This window comes from Globicephala melas, chromosome 10 (genome assembly GCF_963455315.2).
Source record: "Globicephala melas chromosome 10, mGloMel1.2, whole genome shotgun sequence".
Lineage (NCBI taxonomy): Eukaryota > Metazoa > Chordata > Mammalia > Artiodactyla > Delphinidae > Globicephala > Globicephala melas.
In genome coordinates this window covers 101734707-101755628 of record NC_083323.1, presented here as the reverse complement: position 1 = coordinate 101755628, position 20922 = coordinate 101734707, and the positions used below count along the sequence as shown (strand labels likewise).

The window sequence follows — 20922 nt, the reverse complement described above, 5'->3', positions numbered from 1 at the left end:
TCCGCTGGACGCGCTGACAATGACTCCCTTCCTGGAGGAGGTGTGAGTTATAACCCCACCTCTCCCCATCCTCGTATTCCGCTTTCACTTGTCTTTTATACATTTTTTATACTTTTAAATCAGGCTGGGTAAAGTTAAATTTGTGCGCTTCAAGTTCTAACCAGAAAAATAAAAAGGAAAAGGAAATAGCATTACTTAAGCCCGTGCACCATGTGAGGTGCCTTCATTACGTCGCCTCTGTTTAATAATCCCAGCGGTGTTGGGAGATTTGCCTGACCGCCTGGCAGTGAACACACAGTCCCAGGAAGGTGAGAGGCACTGGGACCCGGAGCCAGGACGCGCCGGCAGCCAATCAGACCCCGGCCCACATTCGCATCTGCTTTCGCTGCAGCAGGATCCCTGCCCCAGCCCACGCTTTGCTTCCGTGTTCTGGTTCAGCCCCATCACCAAGGTCACACAGCTGGTGAGCGGCAGCACACGAACTGTAAAAAAAATCAGGCCGCCTTTTTTTTTTTTTTTTTAATATTTATTTATTTATTTTGGCCGCGCCGGGTCTTAGTTGCGGCATGTGGGATCTAGTTCCCCCACCAGGGATCAAACCTGGGCCCCCTGCATTGGGAGCGCTGCATCTTACCCACTTGATGGCCAGGAACTCCCAAAATCAGGCCTTCTGACTCCCCATTTGCCATCAAGCTTTAGGATGCAGAGGATCTTCCTGTGGATGAACTCTGACCTTCCGGTTTTCTGTGTGGAAGTTACTGCGTCTCCCCGACGGGCAGCAGCTGCAATGGCGCGTATTCCCACATTTCAGAAGAGCCACAGTCTCTCTGTTCTGTGGTTGTTTTTCTGTTATTGACCAAAATATCGAGACCAGCTTTTCTGTAGAGTAACAAGCAGCATCTGAGTACTGGTGTCATATTCCCCAACTTCCCCCTGCTCTGTCCAAGCATCTTATGTATATTTGGGGAGGGTGTTGAATGAATGTTAATTTGTATAATCCTTCATATTGTCAATTAAATATAAAGGGAGTATTTACCTTTTCTCCCCTAAGGAAATGCGCCGAAGCAAAACAAATCCATGATTGCCCAGTGATCATGTCACACAGCGTTTTGAAGCCCCGAGAATACTCGTGTGTGGTGTCTTTATCCTAAGAGAATGTGAGTCACCTCATCAGCCATTTGTTTTTGCTGGTTTTGTGGGGGAATAAAATATTAAAAATTGAGTCCCTCAGGACTTCCCTCGTGGTGCAGTAGTTAAGAATCCACCTGCCAATGCAGGGGACACGGGTTCAACCCTGGTCCCGGAAGATCCCACATGCCCCAGAGCAGCTAAGCCCGTGTGCCACAACTACTGAGCCTGCGTGCCACAACTACTGACGCCCGCGTGCCTAGAGCCCGTGCTCTGCAACAAGAGAAGCCACCGCAATGAGAAGCCCGCGCACCGCAACAAAGAGTAGCCCCTGCTCGCTGCCACTAGAGAAAGCCCGCGCGCAGCAACAAAGACCCAACGCAGCCAAAAATAAAATTAATTAATTAAAAAAAAATTCAGTCCCTCAACATGCAGGAGCGAGCTGACACCAACAGCAGGTTGCTGTGGGAAGCGGCCTCTCCACGGGGGCTGAGACCCCACAGGCCATTTGATTCCAGACCCCACTGGCCACTCGGCCGCTAAGCCCAGAGGGGGCAGGTGGTTTGATCACTGGGGCACGAACCGACTTTGGAGTGTGCTGAAGCACAGGAAACTCCCAACGATCCTTGTTTCAAAAAAGAAAACCAAACAAACCTAGTGCTAACCTTAAAAAGCCTATAGCAGCATAGTTTAAAAAGGGAAATTATACATACATATGCGTGTATGCACACATATGACAGAAGTCAAATGTATATGTATATGTGTGTATATATATCTATATATAGTCTGAGTCTTTACTTTTTCCCTTTTTGCAAAGCTGAGGTTAAAGTTTTGCATCCAGTGCTTTGTTTATAAGTAACAGCAGTGGATTCTTGCTAACTGGAGGCGGGGAAGGAAGGGACTAGGGAGGGGTGTTGGAGGACGGCTCACAGAACCAAAGGAAGGATCAAACCCCCTCTTTGAAAGGAGTCTCGGCACTTAGGTGGCTCTCGGGCGCTGGTTCCAGCTTGCCTCGAGCCCCCCGGTTTCTGCTCAGTGTTTACATTCGAGGAGGGAGCTACCGATGGGCTTGGGGGGTCAAGTGCCTGCGTGGCGGGGTGCGGAGCCCTGAGATTGACGCCCCACCTAAATTCGATGAAACGGGGCTAGTAGGGTAGGGCAGTTCCCCCAAAGGGAGGTTGCTGGTCAGATAAAGGAAAAGCCCAGATGTCCCCTGGAAGTGAGGCTGGGGGTGGCCACTGGTGAGGCCAGAGGAAGTCTGGAAACAATCTCCCAGTCCAAGTCGTCAGGAACTCAGCGTCCAGGGCCTGGACACGCGGCCTCTCCACGCGCTCACTCCCAGCGTCCCGAGAGCAAGGACAGTAACCAGCTTTGCTCCTGTCCCCTGGGGACGAGGCTTGGCTCTGCGGCAGGGATGGGGTGACGGTGCGGGGGGAGGAGCAGCTCAGAAGGGACCCCATTCCCACATCACCCAGCCGCCGACAGGCACCAAGGGGCGCATGGGCGGGGGACCCGGAGCCCCTTTTCACCTTCACCTTAATACTGAGACGGGGCTGCCCAAGAGCAGCCAGGGGCCACCTGCAGCCTGGTTGGTGGGAATTGAGACGCGCTGTGTGTGCAGAATACACGGGATTGGAGGGCTTACTATGAAAAAAGGAGAGCAGAAGACGTCTAGTGATAAGTTTAAAATATTTACAACATGTTGAAACAATAACGTTTGGATATATTGAGTTTAAGAAAACATTCAAATTAATTTCGCCGGATTCTATTTTTTTGGCTTATTAATTAATTTATTTGGGGGCCCTGCACCACGCGGCATGTGGGATCTTAGTTCTCCTGCTAGGGATGGAACTGCGCCCACTGCAGGGAACGCACAGAGTCTTAACTGCTGGACCGCCAAGGAAGTCCCCTGATTCTTTGTGTAACGGGGCTACTGGAAAGTTCTAGATTGCACGTGCAGCTCACAGCCCTGTTCTGCTGACCAGCGCTGCACCCTCACGTCCAAGGCGGGTGTTTCATTCCTTTCCACACGCTCCTGAGCCCTCGCCAGTGCCTTACACAGGGCAGGTGCTCGATGCCAATACACAGATGACGGCACTCACCCGAAGCAGAGCTGGGGCTGTCCATGGAGCTCTCCACCGGAGAGAGAAGAAGTGCTCCAGAGGGTCTGCCCTTGTCTTCTGGTCGTGCAGTTCTATCCCAGGCCCAGGGTTGGGACCTCGTCCTCTGGATCCCAAGGCCGGCGTGTGTCAACCGCGGGCCTGGCTCACCACGGCCCTTTCTTATTGTCCCCTGGACTCGCTCTGCCCCAACAGGCAGTCCCTTCGAGGTTTGAACAGCTTGGCAGGAACGTGTGCTCTGTGGCAAAGATGAGTTTTTATGGGAACAAAGTCTCCGTAATGAGGTTGCTAGGTTATCGGGGGTACAGACGGGGTGTTTTCCAAGCATTCTGAGGCCTGGGACATTGGTTCCACAAGCAGCTAAGACAGGGAGGCCGGTCACTGGCAGGGCCAGAGCTGGACCCCCAGACAATCTTCCAAGTTATGGAGAAGAGAGGGTGTCATGCGTGAGGCGTCCTCCCGGGCTTCTGTGACGCCTGTGTCTGCGTCCACTCGCCCGGAGGAAGGAGGCTGTCCCTGCTCCTCCGCAGCTGACCTTGCCCCCCACCCCGGGGCCTCGCTGGACTCCCCCTCCTGTCCCTGAGGTTCCTTCTCTGCCCTCGGCCTTCCCATCAATACACCCAGACCTCCTGCCCCAAACCCAGTGCCCTTGCCTTGGCCCTGGGACCCCGGCCCATCTCCCTCAAGTCTGCCCGGCCACCCCCCTCATGAGCCTGTCCAGCTGCACCTCCTGACTGATTTCCAACTTCCTGTTAGTCGTTTCCACTCAAATGCGTCACAGGGACCATGGGTGTAATGTGTCTGAACAAAACCCATAGGCTGGTCCCCCAGATCTACGACCCCTCATCTGTGTCCTGTGCTGTTCACTCCTGGGCTCTACATTAGACCCTTTAAAAAAAGAAAATAAAGGGAATTCCCTGGCGGTCCAGAGGTTAGGACTCCGTGCTTTCACTTCCAAGGGCACGGGTTCAATCGCCGGTCAGGGGAACTAAGATCCCACAGGCCGCGCAGCACAGTCCAAGAAAAACCAAAAAACAAACAACAAGAACAACAACAAAAGAATCCTTTTACTTCTCTTTATTCTCGCATTTACCCCATCCTTTCTGCTGGCCGCTGCTCCTTCCTCCTGCCTCTTCCAGACCCTATATTTATCCCGCCCTCAGGAGACTGACTGGGCCCAGGGCGGGGCTCGGAGGGCATCATGGTGCAGAGACGGGCCTGCGTCCGGCCCTCGTGGGCTGCAGGCTGAACCAATGGCAGCTGTGACACCGACACGGAGGGACAACGCGGTGATGGGCGGGCGCAGAGCACAGTGGGCGGGGGACGGGGGGCCAGCAAGGCCACAGGAGACAGCTGGACCCAAGGACTCACCTGGGAACCGTCGGGGGGCGGTGGGGGTGTGTGTGGGAGCTAAGCTGGCAGGTCACGTGGGCCTGTTATGCTAAAGAGTTTGGAAGTCTCTCCCAGAACACAGTGAGCGTCCCGAGGGCCAGGAGTAGTGTGATGGGAAGGTCAGTCCCTGCGGAGGCCAGGCTGGAGGTGGGCAACCGCTAGGCGGGTGTGGCCCTAGCCCAGGAAGTGGCGGTGGGTCTGCAACCAGGGTGAGCCGTTCATTCCTTTCTCATCTTGACGATGGCAGGCTCAGGCCCTGGAGCGGATGAAGGCTGTTCCTACACCGAGGAAGCTCATCGTCTGGTAAGGGAGACACACCATTATCCGCAGAGTAAATACGGGCTGCAGTACAGTGTGCGGGGTGCTACTGGGGTGGGGCAACGGCAAACGGGAGCGAGAGCTGGGCCTCGCGGTCCTGCAGGACGTGGCTCCCGCCCTCCTTCCAGGGACGGGCTTGGCCTCCCACCCCTGGAGCGGGCGTTCTGACCTCTCTTGGAGTTCACGATGTGAAGGTGAGCAGTGGGCGCAACCAGGCGCTACTCCCCAATTCCTGGGACCCTGGGCTTCGCGAGGCCAGGAGCCCAGGTCACTGCTCGCTGGAAAGGCCACACCTGGGACCACACCATGAGGCCAGTCCCGAGTCCACAACTAGCCCCTCTGACAAGCATGAATTTGTTCCAGAGCTTTGGTCCCAGAGGATGTGTGACTGTATGTTTAATATGAAGATTTTCTCTCTTTTGCCTGCCCAGCTCCCCGTGTTACTCCAAACCAAGTTCAGGGCTTCCCTGGTGGCGCAGTGGTTAAGAATCCGCCTGCCAGTGCAGGAGACACGGGTTCGAGCCCTGGTCCGGGATGACCCCACATGCCGCAGAGCAACTAAGCCCGTGCGCCACAACTACTGAGCCTGCGCTCTAGAGCCTGCGAGCCACAACTACTGAGCCCACGTGCCACAACTACTGAAGCCCGCGTGCCTAGAGCCCGTGCTCCACAAAAAGAGAAGCCACTGCAGTGAGAAGCCCACGCACCACAACAAAGAGTAGCACCCGCTCGCGGCAACTAGAGAAAGCCCGCGTGCAACAATGAAGACCCAGCGCAGACAAAAATAAATTAAATTTAAAAAAACAGTTCAGATTCTTCTCCACCTGCTCTGCCCTGCTGGCTTAGATGCCTGAGTCTTCGCCACTCCGCAGCCCATGAGTCTGCAAACCCCACCCCCCCGTCTGCTTTCGGGGCCTGGAACACACAGTGGGCGCTGGGTGAGCAATAAGGGAACTGATCCGCCCGTTTCCCTACCATCCCATCCTCGGCGACCCCTGTGGCGTCCCACAGGCTGCCTCCTTTCCCAAGGAAGCGCTGAGGTTTCTGATGCCGGTTTGTTCACCCATAGATGTGGTTTTGCTTAACAGCAGCGTCTGTCCCTTTTTTTTCTCGCATATTTGCATTCATTCATAAATGCAAATCTGACACCATCACCCCTTGCTTAAAATCTGGCACGACTGCCCACCTCCCAGGAGGTAAACCTAAGCGCCATGTGGCACAGACCCTTCAAAACAGGCTCCCCGCAAACTTCTGCCTTATCTCGGGACTTCATGTGCACCACAGACCATGCTGTGGCCCCAAAAGCTCCCCATCACCTTGTTCAACCGAACTCTTCCTCACCACTCAGGCTCATCCGAGAGGCCTCCCTCTGCCGCAGAGCTCACGCCCTCTCCTTCGCGAAAACTCTTGCTGTTAGACAAGAGATGCCACACTCTTACTGCTTACGTTGCTTGTCTCCATCATAGTCAGCTTTCCGAGGGCAGGGCCTGTATCTCTGAGGTTCCAGGAGTTAGAGACCGTTTACAAGTTTACAGGCAGATAACTCAGGAGGGTCCGTTTGGCTATCAGAGGTAGAGGCGCACATGTCAAACCACGATTCATGGCTCAGTAGCTGGTCGTGAGAGCTGCTTAGTGGGTCTCAACCAGCATTTTTTTTTTTTACAAAAGGAAATAATATTTTTTAAAATACTGTGCTAGGGCTTCCCTGGTGGCGCAGTGGTTGAGAGTCCGCCTGCCGATGCAGGGGACGCGGGTTCGTGCCCCAGTCCGGGAAGATCTCACATGCCGCAGAACGGCTGGGCCCATGAGCCATGGCCGCTGAGCCTGCGCGTCCGGAGCCTGTGCTCCGCAACGGGAGATGCCACAGCAGTGAGAGGCCCGCGTACCGCAAAAAAATACAAATAAAATAAAATACTGTGCTAACAACAACAAAAAACTTTTGCAAATCCAATACAGCTCATGGGTCATCCATTTGCAAACCTTGAAGTCTATACGTGGACTCAATCTCCACTTGGTCCCCATTATGCTTCCCCCCAGGGCACTGAGTCAAATCTCAGGTACAATTTATCTCTGAAAGTGAGCAGATATTTTCTCTTATAAGAAAACAGAAACGGTTGTACACAACATATATTGTTTTTGCATTTGCTGCCAGGGATGTTTGCCACGAGTTCGGGGCCAGGTTGTAGATAGTGCTCTGTGACTCTCAAAGCATGACGGTGTCCACTCTTCCTGAGTCCATACCTGGACTCAGTCTCCACCTGGCTTGTTTGGGTTGTCAACCAGCATTTTTTTAGAAAATGAGATAAAATAGAATAGAAAATATCGAAGTGCGTGCTCTAGTAAGAGTGTCCTTTTAGGGACTTCCCTGGCGGTCCAGTGGTTAAGACTCCGCGCTTCCACTGCAGGGGGCGCGGGTTTGATCCCTGGTCGGGGAACTAAGATCCCACAAGCTGTGCAGTGCGGCCTAAAAAAAAAAGTGTTATTTTATAAAACTTTTATTTCCGTCTCACGTGTGTTGCTGGCCTCCCCACGTGAAATACACTCTTTACTGTGAGTTGAGATTAAAGACGTTTGAAAGCCTCGATGCTAAAGTAAGCTGCCCTGGTGGGTCAGGCACGAGGCAGACCGCGGGTTATCCGTGCCCGGGAGGTCGGGTCCTAGAAGAGAGAGGAGGGGGTGAAGGCCCGGCTCCCGAGCGCCGTGCCAGCTGGTCCCGCGTCATCGTGGCTGCCTCGAGGGCTGTGTGGTGTGTGCACCAAGTCTGAGCAGAGGAGTACTGGGGGCCTCGGGCTCCTGGACGGGTGGTCAGGCCTCCTGACACAGCTGCTGCTCAGGAGACACCTTTAATAAAGGGCATCGGGAAACGACACCTGAGTTCAGGTGAGTGACCCTCTCCTGGTTCACTTTAGGCATCAGCGGGGGAGGGTGGGGGAGAGCCCAGCCCCTCGAGCCCCACTGCAAAGGCAGCCACAAGCCTGGAAGTAAAACTCGCCTGCATGGCCGGCTTGTGTGGGAGGCCGTGCAGGGCCGCTTCGGGCTGAGCAGGAAGCTGTGGGAACATTGGCTCCCAGGCTGAGGACAGCCCGAAGGTCACCCAGAAGCCGCCAGGGAGGGGGCCTGGACAGACACTGAGGTGAGGCAGCCTGTCCTGGACTCCTGAAGGGGGTCTGTGCACCTCAGGTGACGCTCACAGAGCCGGCTCTGGGGGATGGGCCGGGCTGGCCTCGACTGGGTTTCCAGGCTGGTCCTGAAGGTCTGGGAGAGCAGAGTCCCCACTTCGTCTTTACAAGTGAAAAATATGAAGAAGGCATTCTGAAAGTTCACTGAAACCTTTCTTTAACGTGGGAAACTTCGTGTTTCTGTGATATTTTCCTTAGTTGATTTTGTAAGTCACGTGGACTTAAATCTGAAAGTATTTCTCGCACAATTCAGCAATGAAAGTGTGCTTGTAATTTTATCCACATAAGAACCCACCGGGGGGACTTCCCTGGTGGTCCAGTGGTTAGCACTTGGGTGCTCTCACTGCTGGGGCCTTGGTTTGACCCTGGTTGGGGAACTAAGATCCCATAAGCTGCTTGGAACAGCCCAAAAAAAGAAAAGAAAAAGAGCCCATCAGGGACTTACTGTGTTTGATTTCAAAGTAATTTTACAAATACAGCCTCTGTTATTTTGTACCACAGCCCTGGGAGGTGGGTATTGTTTCTCCATTATATAGGAGAGAAAACCAAGGCTCATAGAAGGAAATCACCTGTCCTAAGACACACAGCTTAGATCTCCAAGTCCATGAAATCAGAAAAGCCCAATGGACAGCTTAAGGAGGGAGGGGGGAGAAGGAGTGTTTGTTTTGCTTTGAGGATGTTTCCACAGTATCCCATTCTCAGGGCTGATAACCTGGGTCAGGAACAGGGATGGAAAGAAAGAGGATGCTGGTCAGAGAATGCACATCAGAAAAACCTCAAATACATTTTTATTCGTTTTACTTATTCAAGAAAGATACGCTCCATGCTTTAAATGCATATTTTCCCCCAAAGATATTTTAAATCCAGTTCAATATTAATGGTTGAATCTTTCTTTTCTTTTTTAAAAATTTATTTATTTTATTTCTGGCTACGTTGGGTCTTAGTTGCTGCCCGCGGGCTTTCTCTAGTTGCAGCGAGCGGGGGCTACTCTTCATTGCAGTGCGCAGGCTTCTTATTGCAGTGGTTTCTCTTGTTGCAGGGCAGGGGCTCTAGGCACGCGAGCTTCAGTAGTTGCAGCACGTGGGCTCAGGAGTTGTGGCTCGTGGGCTCTAGAGTGCAGGCTCAGTAGTTGTGGCGCACGGGCTTAGTTGCTCCGTGGCATGTGGGATCTTCCCAGACCAGGGCTCGAACCCGTGTCCCCTGTATTGGCAGGTGGATTCTTAACCACTGCAGCGGTGGCTTCTCTTGCTTTGGAGCACGGGCTAGGCACGTGGGTTTCCATAGCTATGACATGCAGGCTCAGTAGTTGTGGCACACGGGCTTAGTTGCTCTGCAGCATGTGGGATCCTCCCAGACCAGGGATTGAACCTGTGACCCCTGCATTGGCAGGCGGATTCTTAACCACTGAGCCCCCAAGGAAGTCCGAATCTTGTAAAATTAATAAAAGTACCTGGTAATTGCTTTATTTCCTAAAACAAAATAATACAACAAGTTGTCAGTTCAGGAAAAGAACAGAAATCATTTAAGTGTTTCCTAAAACTGTTGAGGTAGAATTCTGAATATTCTCTAGGTGGTATTGTCAAATAGAATATGAATGTGTTGAAGTCTCTTCCACCAGCCCCGAGCCTCTAACCATCGCCCGTTAACTGTGTTTCATCCTATAGGCTTCCTTTGGTTTGCACTTTTTTAACAAGACCAGAGGGAGGAATGTCAGGTCTCTGGAGTCACAAAAGCTTCTGCACTCAATTCTGCTGTGTTTTGCAAAGGATCCATCCATGAATAAAATGCTGAGATTTAGTTACCGTGCCAACAGCCCCTTCCACAGAAATCCCTATTTGGGGAATGGGTTCCAGTTCACAAACCTAAGACAGTAGTTTTCTGTGTGTTTTTGTTTTTGTTTGTCGTGTGCAGGTGTACTTAAATATCCTTTATTTGGGGAGCCGGCAGTCAGAGAGAGAGGTTGCTGAAATTCTCCCTTGTCAGTGAGATAAAGATCAGTTTTTGTCACCCAATCATCTAGGTGGCGTGACAGATCTCGTGAAGGGCAGACCTCCGGGAGCTCAGCCTGAAACAAGTGAAGGATTCTTGCATCAGGGTATTTTAATTGGTTGTGGGCACTGTGTGGGCTCATCAGGTGATTGCCACCTCCTCTGTTCTGTGTTCCAGGGACCTGGTGCAGAGGATGGGCAGGCGTGGAGGAGAGGCTCCTGGGCAAGACCACAAAGTGGAGAGGCGAGGTGGCCTCTCCACTTTGTGGTGTGGGGTGGGGGGGACGACGACGGGGGGCTGCAAACTAAAGGACCCCTGACGGGAGGCCGTCAGCATAGTGGAGGGTGCAGAGGCTCCCTGGAGGGGCCCCAGAAACTCCCTCGGAAACCGAGGTTCAGAAGAGACAGTGATGCGGACGTGAAGGAACAGGGTCAGGACAGAGAAGCAGATGTCCCAGGGGGGACTGGCGGGTGGGCTGGGTGAGGATGAGACGTCCCAGTGGCTCTTTGCCCAAAGGGTGCCTGAGAGAATGGGGGGCGGGCAGAAACATGAGCCCGGCCCATACCAGATGGAAACAGGGAAGTGACGCGTCCCCCAGGATCAAGATGGGGCTGGGAGGTGGGCGCTGGGCAGGGGGCGGAGCTCAGCGTGGCGGGAGTTCGTCCAGCCTGAGCAAGTGGGCCAGCACTAGCCACGGTGGAGTCTTTGTCGCGCCCTGTTGAAGAAGGTTCTCTAAAGAATAACCACACCTGCCTTGTGAAGAAGGCGCCCAATGTGTGATAGCCAGAAAAAGGGAGGGGGACATCAATATCCAGCCATAAGGGGAAAATTAAACAAGTCATGACACCCAGACGAAGTCATGCGGTGAAGCAGCTAGAAACAAGAGCCGAACACACACCCTGGAAGAGAAGCCCAGGGTGAAAGCGTGGTTCCAGCAGACGTGCGGGCGCGTCCAAGCGAGGTGACGCCTGGGCGGTGCACCCCAGCTTTGGGCCACAGGCTGGGGGCGGGGAACAGGGCCACCACGCCCAGGAGGAGGGGACCTGGTTTGTGCCGAATGTGTGTATTGTTTACTTGTGAAAAAAGAACAAGTCACCAAAAGCCACGATGAAGATGTCAGTGAAGCAGAGATGGCCGACCTGGGAGTGGCTCTAAATCTGCAAGGTCAGCACGGGGCGAGGGAGGATCCAGAAGGGTCCACGGGAGGAGCGGGGGGACACCTCTGGCTGGCGGGTCTAGCAAAGGACCTAGCAGCAGCCCCACGGAGCAGGCAGAAAGGAGAAACGACAGGCGTAACTGATGTAACAGTGTGTTGGGCTTGTCTGGGGATCTCAAAACGCTCCTCTCACCCTCGGGAGCCAGGCCGACAGCATCGTCACAAGGAAGTCAAGGGCTGCCGGCCAGGCCACACGGCGAATCATTAGAAAGACCAGGAAGAGGCCTGGGCGCGGAGCCGGCCCGGGCGCTAGCGCTGCACCTCTGTGGCCTGTGCTGACTGAGGACCTTAGCTCGGAAACCCGGTCCCGCCTCACCTCTGCTGTCTCAGCCGGGATGCCCTTTCCTCAGAGCCGCCCCCCAACCTGGGTTGCTTCGCCCCTGCCATTGCCCGTTCCCGAGAACCCACCTTTGCCATCACGTCTGCACTGGGCTTGCTACCGGCAGCGTCCACCCTTGCCCCACCTCCCCGACGACCTCCACACCCCTACACCCACGTTTCCAGGACGGAGAGCCCAGGCTTCCCTGCGCCCCCGTCCCAAACCCGGCATCGGAAGCTCGGTGCTCGGGAGGTGGGCGGCCAGGCGGGCTCCGGAACGAACCCCACGTGTCCCAAGCAGGTCAGCAGGTAAAGGCGCCAGTCCCAGCCGCAGCCCCTGTGCACCCAGCTGTTTGGCGGGATGGACGGCTGCACACGCCCAGACCCTGGACTCCGCTGCCGCCTGGTGCTTCGACATGGCCCTGGGCAGACCTGAGGGCAGGGAGGGACTCGGGAGCCGCTCAGCCTCGCCAGGCTCAGGGGAGCCAGAGGACGCCCAAGGAGGGAGGCTGTCTCCCCTCGTCCTCCAGCCCACCCACGGGAAGGACCCCCAAACATCCCTCTCAGCCTCTCCCGGGCACGTGGGAGGAGGCATCCCAGCTGCTGTGGGCGTGTGACGCGGCCAGGCTCCCCGAGGCCGGGGGGAAGGACGGCAGCTGCAGGTGTTCACCCCAGCTGCTCCGTGTGGGAATCAGCACAGGGGGCGGAGAGAAGGGCGAGGCTCCAAAGGCCCCTGGCGGGGGCTGGGCAGGAAGGCCTGCGTGGGAGCCGGCAGCCTCCCCCCAGCTCACCCTCACCGCATCCCCATGCCAGCATCCCAGGCCGGCGGGTCCCACCTTCCCTGTACGGCTGCCTCCACAGCACGGGTGGTGCCTGGGCCCCCCTTCCTCCTGCTGACCACGCCGAGGCCGGGCGGACTCCGAAGTGCTGGGCCCAGGCCACCTCCCTGTGCCCTGACCCAGGCTGCGTCCCTGGAGCCGCAGGGAGCTCTGCTGGCTTCACTTCCCTCGGCTCACGGCACAGAGTAACAACGCCAGAGGCCTCCAGCTTTAGGGTCCTCAGGGGCACACCTCTGGCTGCTCAGCTAGGAACTCCCTCGGACCGTATGGATTTCAAGCGAGGACCACCTTACCGGCCAAATAAGTCCCAGAGCAGCGCAGCCAGCAGGGCCAGAGACCAGCGGGCAGCGGATCTGGGGGGCCGGGCACATTTCGGGCGGCATCTGAGGAAACGAAGACTCCCTTGGGGTCCTGGGGAAGCTGGGTCCCAGGTCCCAGATGCTCCTTGGGGGTGAAGGGCCCACTGTCTTCCTCGTGTGGGGTTGGAGGGACCCAGTTCCCCTCCCCCATCCCCCTGCTGTTCATGGGAGGGTGGCAGGGATGGCAGAGCTCTTTTCAAAGTTACTCAGGAAACTCCCGCATCACAGCACTGCCAGACATGGGGACCAAAAATCACTTTTGTTTTCCATCCTTTTGGGAGAGGAAAACGAGGCCAGTTCTCAAGAAATGCACATTCTCTCAGAAAACGATACAACGGAAGCGGCCGGCATAAAGCATGGATAAAGCAGGGACCAGGACCATCGGGCCAACAGTTCCACAGCTCCTGGCCAGTGATCACGGGTTCCAGAGCTGAAAAAAGCAGCCGCTGCAGACAGCCATCCGGGCCGACTTCCTCCGCAGGAGATGGCCGGGCTCGGCGCTGAGGTTCAGGCCACCCTCCTGGTGTCATTCTCACGCTTCCAGGCCGCGAAGCAGCCCCAGACTGATGAGACCGAGGCATCCGCCCATCGCCCCAGGGCGGGGTCTGCTGTGCATTCGCAGGCTACTCCCCACCCTCTCTGAGCCTCAGTTTACTCCTTTTTTTAAAAAGTTTATTTATTTATTTATTTTTGGCATTGGGTCTTTGTTGCTGTGCGCAGGCTTTCTCTGGTTGCGGTGACCGGGGGCTACTCTTCATTGCGGTGCGCGGGCTTCTCATTGCGGTGGCTTCTCTTGTTGCGGAGCACGGGCTCGAGGCGCGTGGGCTCAGCAGCTGTGGCGCGGGCTCTAGAGCGCAAGTTCAGAAAGTTTACTCCTTCTTATCTGAGGCGTCAGCAGATAACTCACGGTTAAGTGAGGTAACGTTAGTACGGATGCCCCCGGGGAGGCACTTGTCCCCCCTTCTTCAAGCTCCCCCCAAAGCAAAGTGGGAGTGTGGATGGACCACCGTCTGACACTGGATGCCAGCTGCTTCCTCCTGAGGGTCTGCCTACTTCTGCTGTGGGGAGAAGAGTCCCCACACCTCCCAAGAGTCTAGACAACTGTCTCTGTTTTTTCAGCAAAGGAAACTGAGGCTCAGAGGAGTGGACGGCTCGTCCAAGGTCACAGAACTAGTCCATCAGTCCGTGCGGTTAACCCCTGGACCCCGCGCCCTGCACCAACAGCTGCTCCTGCACTCAGACTCGGAAGGATTTGTGCTGCGTAGCTGGGGGTGCCCAGCCGGCCCCGCACCGACCGAAGAGGCTCAGGGTGAAGGTGGGGCCGGCTGGGGACGGGAGGTGGTCTCGGGCCGCGTCTTAGGCTGCGATTCCCTCAGGGATGGGGCTGAAGCCCTGGCTCTTCCCGAGGGGGGCCTGGGGGTGGGGGGAGGTGCGAGGCTGCTCAGCAGAGGGTGGGGGGCAGGCCCTCCCGAGCTCCCAGATCCGGTGCTGTTCCCCTAGACCAGCTCAGCCCAGCTCCCGAGGGCCTGGGGGCAAAGGAGCATCTCAGCCTCTTCCCGCAGCTTCCGGAGGGAGACGCCCCGCCACGTAGCCACGTGGAGCAGCCCCGCTGGAGCCGCAGGAAGTGGAGTTGCTGGGATCTCTTCTTGTCCGCACCTCCTGCCGAGAGTGCCCTTTGTGAGAGCACTTCCTGGCCTAATTAAGCAGGGTAATGAGCATCTGGGGGAGGGGGGATGAAAGCCCTGGGCGGCCTGGAGCCTGACCGTTTACAACGACGGGGCGTCTGCAGCTGGTGACACTCGGGGAGTCAGCTCTCGCAGCCCTGGGAGGCGGCCCGCGGAGCTCACAGTGAGCACAGGGGACGCTGCGTCTCAGGGGCCCGGCGGGGGTCCTGCGGGGGCTTGGGTCTGGGGGAACGGCCCGTCTGAGCTCCGGCTCAGGCCCTGGCTTCGCCCAGGCTGGGCGTCCTTGGTCACCACGTGTGACCCTGTTTCATCTGACGCTGGGAGGGACCATGGGGCGGCTTCCTAACACTGTCGGCTCAGAGTGAGGACATCTGAGCACCGGGGCGGTGGGCTGGAGGAGCCCCCCGGCAGGAGCCCCGGGGGGAGGGGAGGCTGACCGCAGGCCTGCCTTTCAGAGACACTCGGGGCGACGGTCAGCTGCCACCACCCCAACCTCTGCCCACAGCTCAGAACCCTCCACGCCCCAGCCACAGCCGCTGCTTCGCACCGGGGTCCATCTGTCTGTTTCCATTACTCTGCTGTCACTGGTCAGTGCCCAGGGGAGGGGCACAGAGTCGGCCGTCCGTCACTGAGCTGTCACCTTCCCGGGCACGGTGAGGGTTTACAGGTGCTGCCTTCCAGTGTGCTGTGAGCCCAGCACCAACGGCGAGCCCAGGGAGGCTCCCAGGCCCGGCCCCTCCCCAGGCCTTTCAGACCAGAAGCCTGGTGAGCATTTGCCCCCCGACCGCCCTGGGGCGGAGCTGTGTCCACTGAGTGTCACTGAAGCGGGAGGCTCAGACCCGACAGCCCACACTCGGTGCTTCGATCTTTTCTGATTTTCTAAATGTGTCCTGTTCGGGGCCAAGTCCTCAGAGCCCCGACCCCTCACTACACTCCCGCTGGCCAGAGTCCAGCCCACAGGGACTCTGCGGGGATCCCTGCTTCCCCACCCGCTTCGCTCTGCCCTCTGGGCCCTCAGAACCCTGTGGATTCTCCTGGCCTCTTGTTTCTCTTTCTTTTTCCCCTAGTTTTACTGAGAAACAATTGGCCTGTAACATTGCGTGAGTTTAAGGTGTGTAACATAAAGATCGGATATACGTGCATGTTGTGAAATGTTCCTCTTTCTAAACAAACACAGTCAGGACTTCCCTGGTGGTCCAGTGGTTAGGACTTCACCTTTCAATGCAGGGGGTGCGGCTTCGATCCCTGGTCGGGGAGCTAAGATCCCACAGGCCACAAGGTACGGCCAAAAGTGAAAAAAATTTAAAAACAAACAAACAAGGACAGTCAGGTCGCAATAGCCGCCTCCCGCTTCCCCTCCCACTGTGGGTGTCCGCGGAGCGTGGTCCGTGGAGCTTGGAGCTGCAGCAGCCGGGGCCTGAGCTGCCCGCACGAGCCCGTGGCCCTGCTCGGGGGCTGCTCCCAGCCTCCCCGCATCCCGAGGGAAGGGGGCCACGTGACGCTGCTGAGAAGCCGCGTGCAGAGGTCTCAGCGTGACGCATGAGGAGCGGTTCTTTCCTTCCTGACCTGGAGCCTCGGGGCTGGTCCGCCTCGTCTGGAGACACAAAGCTGCATTTCGGCTGAAGGCCGGAATCTGGGGAGGCCGCTCTGGGCAGGCGGGTTCTGGGGGCTCAGGGCCCAAGGCAGAGCCCCTGCCCGGAGGTGGGTGTGTCGGGAGCAGCAAACGAGACCCGTCCCAGGAGGCCCAGTGCGGCCCAGGGAGTGTCCACGGGGACCTGGGGCCTTTGGACATGCTGCTCTGAGGGAGACAAGCTTGCGGCCCTGCAGGTTCGGGCTTCCTTCGCACCCACACACTTGTGTGTTTCACAGCTCGCTTATTTCTGTATTTACAGGCCCTCTGTGTTCAGAAAGGATTCCAGGCCGTTCTAGGTGATGGCGCAGCTCCACGAAACCCGAGCCGGGTGAAGGATTGAGGTCCAGGCTGTAATGCAGGCTGGGCCCAGAGGATGATGACAGCTTCGTCGTCAAAACCCAGGCGAGGGGGCTTCCCTGGTGGCGCAGTGGTTAAGAATCCGCCTGCCAATGCCGGGGACACGGGTTTGAGCCCTGGTCTGGGAAGATCCCACATGCCGTGGAGCAGCTAAACGTGCGGGCCATAACTACTGAGCCTGTGCTCTAGAGCCCATGAGACACAACTACTGAAGCCCATCGCCTAGAGCCCGCGCACCGCAACGAAGAGTAGCCCCCGCTCGCCTCAACTAGAGAAAGCCCGCGCGCAGCAACGAAGACCTAACGCAGCCAAAAATAATAAATAAATAAATTAAAATTTCTTAAAAAAGCCCAGGTTTGGGGAAATGCGGTCACATCTGAGCCTGACAGTCAGCCCAGCCGCCTGCCTGGCAATGGTGTCAGAAAGGGAAACAGCGTGTCTGATGGAAAGGGCTCCCTTCCCACCACTGTCCCTACACTGGGCCTTGCTCAGGGGCACTCAGCTTCGCCTGCATGGGCAGCCTTCCACCTCTCTCACTGGGCAGAAGACCACTGGCCCTGCTTCCAGACCCAGCATGGATGCCCCTGCCAGCCTCCAGCGTCAGGGCCAGATGCCTCCCCAGAGTCCGGCCAGCCCCCCAGGGCTCCTGGGGCGGCCAGCTGAGCGGGAGCCCTGACCTCACCTCCCGGTGCCCTGGGCCAGCGCAGAGCCCGGTGCCGAGAACCCAGTAAGTATTTGCTGCTAACAAGCTTGTTGCACTTGATTTTGTGCCACCGCCTCGCTACGTCTCCTACACGTATCCTCTCGTTTCACTCTGACAGTTAGGTGGTGACGTGGGGGCTGTCGTTACTCCCACTTTACAGATGAGGAGACTGAGATTGGGGGTCTGGCCTGAGGACACCTCCTAACTCGGGCCCCTGGAGGCTGTGAGGCATTTTCTGTTTATGGCCTTCTTCTGGGATTCTTGTTCTCCGTAACCAGATGGTGAGTCCTGGAAGGAGCAGGGAAACGCCGTGTCCACGGCGCTCCCCGTGTCGGGGGACCCTGTGGAGCAGCTTTGGTCGGTGGCAGAGGGGGCTTCACAATGCCCTCGTCAGCGGTGGGCTTGACCGCAGTGGAGGCGTCCATGGCCCAGGACTGCGGCCGCTCAGGCGTGGGGCTCCCCTCAGGCCACGGCCCCTTCGCCACAGAGCAGAGGGCGGAGCGGAGCTGCCTCCTATCCCTGCCTCGTTTTCCGTTTACTAAAAACCTTCGCCTTGGGCTTCTCTGGTGGCGCAGTGGTTGAGAGTCCGCCTGCTGATGCAGGGGACACGGGTTCGTGCCCCGGTCCGGGAAGATCCCACATGCCGCGGAGCGGCTAGGCCCGTGAGCCATGGCCGCTGAGCCTGCGCGTCCAGAGCCTGTGCTCCGCAACGGGAGAGGCCACACGGTGAGAGGCCCGCGTACCGCAGAAGAAAAACAAACTTCGCCTCTGTTCTGCAGACAAGGTGAGACCAAGGTCCCGACGTGGGCACCTCCCACCGGGGCAGCACCGGAGGTCCCGTGGGTGGCAGGCCCGCGTCCCGGCCCGCCGTCTCCTCCTCGACCACGTCTTCGTCCCAGGGCTTGTCCGAGCCGCTCGCCTCGCTGGAAGGTCGGGGAGCCTCCTTCTGAGCTTGCTGCTCCGTATACCCCGGGCGGCCAAGCACCTCGGCCCAAAGCGGCGACTTTCAGCCAGGGGCACCGCGTGCTTCCCCTCTCCACACTGGCCGGGTTGCAGACATCCTGATGGTCGTAACTGGGGCCACAAGGAGGGACCGCTCAGCCCCAAATGTCGGTAGCGCTGGCTGAGGACCCTGCCCCACAGCTGCAAGGAGGGAGGCCGCCGGGCCCGCGTGGACCTCCTCGGGCACCGGCTTCGGCGCCCTTTGCTCCTGCCACTTCCACCGTCCCTTTTCCATCTGTGTTTCCACCTTGCCTCCCTCAGGATATTATTATTGTTGGGCACCGGCGGGGCCACAGCAGAGGGCTGGTGTTTTATTGTGGACATTACCTTTTTCGCCTTACCTAACCGCACCTGGAAAATGAAGGGGAGCTAAAGCTGTGACGTAGATAGTATCCAGTTTACCGATGGGAACACCGAGACTCAGAGAGGCTATGTAACATGTCCAGGGTCACACAGCTGTCCGGTTTCCAGCCCAGCTCCGAGCCTTGCGGTCTGGCACTCCCGCTGCCCCCCACAGGGCGGCATCGGGCTGTGCAGACAAACCTAACACAGTCGGCACGCAGACGGTACCTTGCTTTCCTCAAGCAAGTCCATTCCCCGCCTTGTGCTCTGAGGGGATGTGGAAGCTTCGGGGTGAGACGGGCTGGTGCGTCTTCCGAGGTGCAGCGTGTTCAGCTTCTCAGAGTGAAGGTGAGCCGGGAGTAACCCAAACTTAGACTCTAAATTGCACAGGAAACCTCTGGGGGGTCCTCACCACCAGCACGGGCCCCCGACTCCAGATCTCCCAGGACCAGCCTTCGGGGGTGCAGCCGTGGGCGCTGGGGGCTTGTTACACACACCAGCCCAGAGTCTGTTGTCACAACGTTTATTTCGTTAATGAGACCGTGTATGTGCACGTGTCTGTGAGTGTGTGTGTGTGTGTGTGCACGCACATGCTACCAGAACAGTGGCCTTTGCTCAGGGTTTCCGCTGGGCCTTGGCCTCTGGGCCTCCCTCCACCCCCGGGCACCCTCCCCTGCAGTCGGGATGGGGGCCCCCTCCAGGCTCTGCACAGATAGGCCCCTTCCTCTCAGCTTTCCTGGGCCTGGTAGCCTTGTGCTCCTCGGGGACCCTGGGCTGCACAACTGTTGTGCTGGGAGTGGCTGGTGGGAGGGGTGCAGGGCTCCTCCGTGGCCACGTCGGGGTGGGCTGCAGCTGCTGCCCCCGGGGCGGGGGGTGTGTGAGTGTGGGGAGGGGGAGGAGGGAGGCCAGAGGGGGCGGGGCTTGGGGACCAGGGAGTCCAGGAAGGAGGAGCAGCTGCTGACTTGTTTATCTGCTCAGCTGTTTGTGTCTGGGAGCCCGAGAGAGACAGAAGCAGCTGGGGGCGGAAAAAGCCACACGGCGGGACCGGCGGTCCTTCTGCCTCTGCCACAGGTTCTGACACCGGAGCAAAACCACCAGAGAGAGATTGGAAGGGGGTCGCCCTCCCTCGCCCTACTCAGAAAGGCTTCTTTGGGGCCCATAGGCTCGTCTCTCTGTGCGAACACCTGCGATGCCGTCCGCGCCGGGTGCAGTGGCCATGTGGGCACAGCGCCGTGGTGGGCAGTGCCCCTGCTCTGGGTTGGCACTGGCACAAACGCACATCGGTGTTCCTGGGCCTCTGTCTGCCGTGTACCCTGTGTGAGCCGTAAGTCCTTGGGGGCCAAGGACGCTAGGTCCTGGGCTTGCCATCAGCTCGACCAAGCCCAAGACATTTGTCCCCTGTGGGAAGAGGAGAACTGCCCCAACCTCGCTCCGCTCTCCCCAGGGCCCTGCTGCTTGCCTCTTGGACTGCCCCAGACCCAGGCAGCCTCACTCACTGACGCCCTTTCCCGCGGGGTTAGGTCTCATTTGCCGCTACATTGTTAAGAGTCTGCAGCCTAATTCCCCCTGATGCTTTTTTTTTTTTTTTAATAAATCTATTTATTTATTTTTGGCTGCGTTGGATCTTCATTGCTGCATGCGGGTTTTCTCTGGTTGTTTTCTCTGGATGACTGCCTGTTTTCCTGAACCCAGGTGCTCCCGCTGAAGCCCGGTTAAAACTTTTTGATCGTGAGGGAGCTCTGGAAGCTTCCCTCTTATGGGTCAACGGCTCCAAAGGGCAGAAGTGGCAGAATCGTCTCGAGCATTTCCTGTGATTTCTAGGGAACAAGGGCCCCTCCACCAGACTTCCTCCCTCCAGGCATCTTCCCTGAGCTCCACTTGATAAAAGTAAGGCCAGGGGCCTTGGGCATCAGATGGAGTTCCCTTCTATTTACCAAATGTTTCCTGAGCACTTACTCTGAGACTGACGTTGCTGGACCCAAAGGAATACAGACACGACCTAGTCCGGGGTGAGCTGGAAACCCCTGGAGGACACTTCTGTCCTGTGTCTCCCATCTCCCCGCAACCTCAGAGAACATGGCAAAAGGGATCATTACATTGACTGACGAATGCATTTCAAAGGCGGTGGAGGAATTTCTTACTCATATTTAGGAAAACTGGATCAACTGTACTTCAATAAAATACTTTACTTTATCTTATCTTACCTGATTTAATTTTATCTTACCACGCCACATGGCTTATGGGATCTTAGTCCCCTGACCAGGGTTCACCCTGGGCCCTCAGCAGGGAGAGCTCGGAGTCCTAACCACTGGACCTCCAGGGAATTCCCAATAAAATAAATT

General features: G+C 57.2%; 1 long non-coding RNA gene across 3 annotated transcripts; it reads left to right on the top strand.

The window, feature by feature from the left end:
• The first annotated feature begins 14460 nt into the window (after window positions 1-14460).
• LOC132597923 (uncharacterized) lies at window positions 14461-20699 on the top strand. Of its 3 annotated transcripts, XR_009565431.1 has the most exons (4): window positions 14461-14566; window positions 16436-18928; window positions 19559-19904; window positions 20273-20699. It is a non-coding gene; the product is annotated as an uncharacterized lncRNA (long non-coding RNA). The 3 variants fall into 3 exon arrangements; XR_009565429.1 differs by lacking the exon at window positions 20273-20699 and having other exon boundaries at window positions 19559-20140; XR_009565430.1 differs by lacking the exons at window positions 14461-14566; window positions 20273-20699 and adding an exon at window positions 14580-14706 and having other exon boundaries at window positions 19559-20140.
• The last annotated feature ends 223 nt before the right edge of the window (window positions 20700-20922 follow it).